The sequence below is a fragment of the Armigeres subalbatus genome, chromosome 1 (genome assembly GCF_024139115.2).
Source record: "Armigeres subalbatus isolate Guangzhou_Male chromosome 1, GZ_Asu_2, whole genome shotgun sequence".
Lineage (NCBI taxonomy): Eukaryota > Metazoa > Arthropoda > Insecta > Diptera > Culicidae > Armigeres > Armigeres subalbatus.
In genome coordinates this window covers 119,072,805-119,080,508 of record NC_085139.1, presented here as the reverse complement: position 1 = coordinate 119,080,508, position 7,704 = coordinate 119,072,805, and positions in this window count along the sequence as shown.

The following is a 7,704-nucleotide window of genomic DNA, read 5'->3' as shown; positions in this document are numbered from 1 at the left end:
TATATCAACAAATCAATTATTGCCAAATGTAAGCGAAAGAATATAAGCGCTTGATAATCAGTTTTTATTGATTGTAATTACATTATTAATTAATAATTATTGTATTAATGTTGATTTCATTCTGCTATTAAACTTTGTCTCAAGTATCAAACACACTTGGCAAAAATTGTTTCAAATTCTGAACAATTTGATTAAAATTCCCAACATCACCTAAAATGCACTATGATGCAAAATTTCAACGTTATTACATTGTTCGACAATTGTAATATCTTTGATTTGAACGACTGCCGAGAAAGTAGTTTATTCACATAATGATAGCGAAATGTTTCACTGTTTCAGATAAGAGGCATTTGACAAATTACGTAACGCTGTAAGGTGAAGGAGGGGATCAGGCCGAGCGTTACGATCCATACACAAAAATAAAGCTTCCTTACAAAAAGTGTTACGAAGGGAGGGTGGGAGTCTAAAATCATCAATTTTAGCGTTACGTAATTTGTGAAAGAATCCTTGAGGGCGTGATCAAGCGTGTTATCGTTAAGGTTGAATATCTAAATTACTGCGCGACAGATCGTGTTATCTTTTTGACCACCGCGGCCCACGATCGAGAAAATCGCGATGTGAAAAAAAAACGTTCTGCTCTGCAAAGCGGAGTGATAAAATAAATTTAAAAACGCGACCGATCCGGTTATCGCTTAGACTTCTTAGACTTGCGACCGAGTTAGACGAGATCTAAAACGGAAACAGTTCTGTTATGCAGAGCAGAGCGATTGAATAAGTTAGAGCGCAAATGATTCGTATTACCGTGGCGGATAACATTGTTAGGATCTTAGAAAGCCATCACTTTGTTTGAATAAAATTCTTTAGTTATTAATCACACGTTGAACAAACAAGTTGTTTGAATTAGTTTGCTCTGAAGATACAATAAAAATACGTTCAGATTGCGCTATAGATTGAGTTGAAGCATGCTTTTTCAACGTTAGTCAAAACCAATATTTTGTCGCTCCCCAATGTTTTTTTTTTTTTTTTCAATAGAATACCTTCCCAACTAACCAAATATTCTTTTTCAGTGACGCTGATGGGCTTTTGTAGCAATGAGTGTTGAACTTATTTCCTTCCCCTAATCCTAAACTGGATGAGGACGTTTCTTGCATCGTTGAGTTACAGAACCTCCAAAGAATGTCTAGTGCGAATAGCTTTCTAGTTTCAAGAAAACTGTTCGTTTGGTGAGCTGTGCATATTTATTGTTTATTGGTCAACTATGATACGTACACAGTTAGAATCTTTTCGGGAATTGAGTTACTTACCAATGGGTCCTGTACACATCTGGTGATACAAAGGGCCGACTTGAAAGATCGCCATTCTGAGCGATGTCCAGCTATCGCTTTAACCTGTTGCCAGGTTAGACTTCGGTCGACTTATTTTTTTTTATTTATTGAGGCTTCGCCGCCATGAGCTTCTGGGTCTGCCTCTGCTGCGATGTCCCGCTGGGTTCCAGTCTAATGCTTGTTTACAGATTTCATTTCCGCCCCTACGTAGAGTGTGGCCGACCCATCCCCACATCCGATCCCGAATTTCTGTTGCTATCGGCCCCTAGTGACAACGACGATGGAGCTCGTTGTTTGAGATCCAGTTGTGATGGCACCATGCCCGAATTATATACCGCAGACATCTGTTGATGAACACCTGCAGCCGTTGAGTGTTCTCCACTGATACACGCCATGTTTCGCTAGCGTATAACAGCACAGATTTCACGTTAGAGTTGAAAATTCGTATTTTGGTGCGTTCACTTATCTGCCTGTTTTTCCAGATATTTCTTAAACTCGCAAAGGCAGCCCTTGCTTTCTTTATCCGTGCGCCTATGTCGATCTTGGTACCTCCGTCTGACGCCATTTGGCTACCAAGATATTGGAAGCTTTCAACATTCTCCACTGGTTGCCCGGCTACTGTGAAACTGGAAGGAGTCACCGTGTTTACATCCAACGATTTGATTTTGTTGACGTTGATGACTAAACCTGCCGAAGAGGAGCGCTCGGCAAAGTCGTCGAGCTTACTCTGCATATCAGAGCGCCGTTGCGCGAGGAGTGCAACATCATCCGCCAATTCGAAGTCATTTAGGTGCTCCATGGTTATAGGCTGCCATAACAGCCCGCGGTTTGGTTCACGGTCAATCGCATCTACCAGAATCTCGTCGATTACGATGAGGAACAGTAACGGTGATAGAATACATGCTTCCCTCACACCAGCTACGACCCGGATAGGGTCGGACAAGACCCCATTGTGCAGCACTCTACACGAGAAGGCCTCGTACTGTGCCTCGATGAGGCCGATGATTTTCTCAGGAACTCCCTTGCGTCTCAGGGCTCCCCACATATTCTCGTGATTGAGACGGGCGAAAGCTTTTTCGTAGTCAATGAATACCAAGTAAAGGGACTCTTGGAATTCGTTGACCTGCTCCAGAATGATGCGGAGCGTGACAATATGGTCCACACAGGATCTTCCGGCACGAAATCCGGCTTGCTACCGCCGGAGAGTCGCATCGATCTTCTCCTGAATCCGGGCTAGGATAATTTTGCACAGAACTTTGAGAACGGTACACAGCAACATAATGCCTCGCCAGTTATCGCATACAGTCAGGTCACCCTTTTTGGGCACCTTCACTAAGATACCTTGCATCCAGTCGACAGTAGTAGAGCGGATGTCATGGGGTCAGCTTTGAGCATCTCGGCTGATATGCGATCGACCCCTGGGACTTTATTCGATTTCATGCTTTGGATGACTGTTTGAATCTCTAACAGTGATGGAGTTTCGATATAGACGCATGTTATACGGCGGATCCTAGGCAGATCATGCCGAGGTGGTGGTGGCCTGGCGTGCACTTGAAAAAGTTGTTCGAAGTGCTCGAACCAGCGTTTCAGCTGGTCAGTTGGGTCGGTCAATAACTGATCATTCGCGTCTTTCACAGGCATCGTTGCTTTCATCTTCACCCCGCTTAAGCGTCGTGAGATATCGTAGAGGAGGCGAATGTCCCCAGTTGCAGCGGCTCTCTCTCCTTCGACGGCCAGAGAGTCCACCCACGCTCGCTTGTTCCGTCGACATGAGCGTTTCACTTCCTTCTTCACAGCCGAGTATCGTTGACGGGCTTAGACTTTGACTCCTCCAGGTCTCATCGGTGATCCATTGTTTTCTCTGGGTGCGCAGTTCGCCCAGATTGTTCTCGCTGTAGTGGTGAAAGCATTCTTGATGGCGGTCCAGTGGTCTTCCACGCTGCCACCATCCGGAATATCTATAGCACGCGTCTCCAGTTTTTTAGCGAAGGACCGTTTCACCGTGGCATCTTCCAGTCGGCGTGTGTTGAACCGTCGTCCAACTCTCTCCTCCTGCCGACGAATCCGCGCAATGCGCAGGCGTATTTCGCCGATGAGGGAGTGATGATCAGACGCGTACATCAAAAAGGCTCCGTTTCCATTTTCGGCTGATGCAGATGTGGTCGATTTGATTTTCTGTAAAGTCGTTACGGGAGACCCACCTTGTGAACCGGTCTATGGGGGAAGAGTGATCCCCCGATCATCATGTCGTTATTACCACAGAACTTTTGATAGAAAAAATATACACCTGAAGATTTTTTGACACAATGCACAATAAAAGCTAAGTTTTCCATCGATGTATAAATATTCAAAATCAATGGTTGCGAACCTGGCGAAAAAATAGTTTTCAAAAAGAAATCCAAGATGGCGGCCAAATTCAATATGGCTGTTTCTATTTTTACTATCGCAAATTGAGTATACACTCTTCCTCTTTCCAACAATATGCTGATCTCTACGATCGGTTGAGAAATGTTGGAGTTATGATAGTTTTGGTGAGTCAAGAATTGACAAAAATCGAGGGGTCCATTAAAATGATTTCGTGAATAACTAACGAGGGGTTCATCTTTTTGAAGAATTTTACTCGGATCCTTAATATACTTGCCGAAAGCTTTCGAAAGAATATAAATTTAGGCATTTTTAAGAACCTCGTGTAAATAGTGTCCGGTTTCAGCGAGAATTACTCAATGTGCTCATGGTTCGAGTTGTCGGATCTGATCTTCACATTGAAGTCGTCCATACAGATCTTGATATCACCCTTCGGAATTCTATTTACGACGGCATTGAGTTGGCTGTAGAAGTTCTCTTTGTCTTGCAGTTCGGCAGCATCGGTTGGCGCATAACATTGGATTATAGTAAGGTTTCGGACCCGTGTTCTAAATCTGGCAACGATTATCCTTTCACCCATAGGTTCCCACTTCATAAAGGCAGAGTGTGCCTGGGCGCTTAGTAGGAAGCCAACTCCGCGATGCCGAGGACCGTGTTCATCTCGTAAACCAGAGCACCTATATCAGAACTTGTCCCGACGGCATTTTATGTTCTCCAAAGTTTGAACAACGGACTTCACTCAGTCCCAGGATCTCAAGCTTCATGCGGCGTGCTCCATTGGCAAGTTGTGCCAATTTACCCTGCTGGGCTAGGGTTAAAACGTTGCATGTTCCTATTCGTGTCCGTTGTTTCGCGCTAAGAGTCGTTGCCGCAAAATCAGTCCGTATTCTTTCATTATCGGATTCTCTAACAAATTGTTGTTTCGGGAGCAGTAGGTTGTTGGCCCAAGATTCCCTATCCACCGGGATGGGGCTGCCATCTTAGGTATAGCTTCCGGGGAATAGCATTTCATACTCAGCCGCTGGATGCCAGAACAGACGCTATTGGAGCCGCACCTCGTTGGTGAACAGACGCTCGATCAGTCGGGTCAAATTTGTTCAAAGCCCCACTCAACACCAGGACTAGGCTAGTGCGCTTTGAGCGATACACGGATAGGTCCTGCTTGCGGACACATGCAGCTTTTTATAGAAATTCAACAGAGCCCACTGTCAAACACCACGTTCTATGTAGGTCCCACATGACGCTCCCTCTCACTCCAGCTGATGCCAGTAGGACAACAGTGTCCACTACCAGCTAAGTACGCAACCCTTAGCTGGCGGTCAATTGCCATCGGAAGACCCGTGGAAGCGTGAGTATTGGAACTTGTGAGGACCAGAGAGCTATGTTAGGCGCTCCTTCCCGGATATAAACTCACCATTTCGTGACGGCCGCTCGACAACGGACCAGATCTTTACTGTACGGCAAATCCTTCAAAAATGCCGTGAATACCACCCAACGCACCATCTGTTCGTTGATTTCAAGGCGGCATACGACAGTATAGAGCTATGGAAAATTATGGACGAGAACAGCTTCCCTGGGAAGCTTACCAGACTGATCAATGCATCGGTGGATGGTGTGCAAAACTGTGTGAAGATTTCGGGCGAACACTCCAATTCGTTCGAATCGCGCCGGGGACTAAGACAAGGTGATGGACTTTCGTGCCTGTTGTTCAACATTGCGCTAGAAGGTGTCATGCGGATAGCCGGGTGTAACAGCCGGGGTACGATTTTCAACAGATCCAGTCAATTTATTTGTTTCGCGGATGACATGGACATTGTCGGCCGAATATTTGCAAAGGTGGCAGAACTGTACACCAGCCTGAAACGTGAAGCAACAAAAGTTGGACTGGTGGTGAATGCGTCAAAGACAAAGTCAAGACAAAATTTGATAGCTCTCCCACGCAAATCAACACCATCAACAGGTAGCGGAAACCTTCATCTACCTATTGATGGTGTTAGTTTGCGTGGGAGAGCTATCAGATTCGTCAAATCGTCGTTTGAATATTTGTTTACAAAAGCAGATAAGTCGTTTTGAAAATTTTGCCTTGAAGTACATGCTTGTGGGCGGAACCGAGCGCGACAGGGCCCGCCTGGGAAGCAGTGTTACGATAGGCGGAGATACCTTCGAGGTGGTCGAGGAATTCGTCTATCCTCGGATCTTCTTGCTGATATTCTGCTTTACGAGTGTCAGCATGGCAGCATATTCTGCTACGAGTGTCAGCATGGCAGCATATTAAATTAAGTGAACACGTCTGCCAGGTTTGATATTGTGAAGAACGATTTATTAAATTATATATTTTGCTCACCTTATATATCACAAAGCCTGCCAGAAATACCTGTTGTTTGGGACAGAAATGGTAGTACAGTCCAAGTAGATATGGATTATAGTTATTATATTACTTGACGAAAACTTTTTCTCAGTTTTAGACATTTTTCTATGTTTGATAGGAGGGGGTTCAACAAGGGTTCCTTTGTTCGATGGGGTGGGGGGGAGGCTGTTCAAGATTGTGTGACAGTGCATACCCTAGGTAAAGCAGCTAATGTGACAGTGCATATCCTCGGTGAAAAAATCTCAAAAAGTAGTGAACGTCGCATTTAAATCACCAGATTTTTGTCTTATTTCCTATCGTTTTTTCCGTTTTTACTTATAGAGCTACTAGAAGTCGGAATTAAAAACGTATATTGGGTGGGGTTTCCTTTCCAAATTACGTGCTGCAATTGACCTTTCCCGTCAAACATTTTTATTCGCTCAATCGTTTCTTTGGTTTATTTAAGGTCAACTTTCCCAACGAACCCATATTTTTTGAAGCCTCTAAAATTTACAAAACGACTTATCTGCTTTTGTAAACAAAAACTCGAACGCAAACCAACACTATCAATAGACGAATCCAAGTAAAAATAAGAAGAAGACACACGACGGTGTTAACTTTGACAGATCCTACAGCTCAGCATAGGGAGATCATTTTAAAATGCTTATAATAAATTCTAGACAAATTGTAATTAAAATCTGATTGATGTACGGTACGGAAAAAGTTCCGAATTACATATCTGGAAGCTTATCTCAATTTTTTGATTTTTTTCCAAAAACGTATCTATCATACAGTTCGGAACTTTTTCCGTATCATACATCAATCAGATTTTAATTACATTTTGTCTAGAATTTATTAGAAGCATTTTAAAATGATCTCCCTATGCTGAGCTGTAGGATCTGTCAAAGTTAACACCGTCGTGTGTCTTCTTCTTATTTTTACTTGGATTCGTCTATAGGTAGGTGAAGGTTTCAGCTACCTGTTGATGGCGTTGGTTTGCGTCGAAGTACTATCAGATTCGTCAAATCGACGTTTGAATCTTTGTTTACAAAAGCAGATAAGTCGTTTTTAAAATTTTGTCTTGAATTGCTCTTCAAAGCGCGTATACATTTCCGAATTTTGTTTTTGTTTTTTTTTTTTTTTTTTGCCAGAATACGTATTTTGGACAATGATTTAGAATATATAAAAATCTCATTTTGGCCGTCACGTATGCAGTCAAACAAACGGTTCAATTAACGTTTCAGCATCCAATACTGAACTACACTCCAAATAATCTAAACGTTGTTTCCACCTGAATTTTCAGGTACATTTTACGTGCACACGTAGCTGCAAATGCTTCAGAAAAATTCAGGTGAAACTTACGTGTCCGGTGAATTCTATCCAAAACTCAGGTAGAACTTACCTGATTTTCACGTAGAATGAAAATTTTATCAAAAAATCAGGTAAAAGTTACGTGAATTTCAGGTGGAAAAAATCTACGTACTTTTTCAGGTGGAAACAACGTGCAGATTTTTTTGGGTGTAAGAATCCACTATTTTCAATCTCTCTTTATCCTCATGGCGATCGTAGAAGCGATTAAACGCGGATTGCTTTGATCTGTTCCTCGTCTTGGGTGAATGAAACTTTATAGTGTACGTCCTTTCATATTTGTTCCATATGAATTTTGTA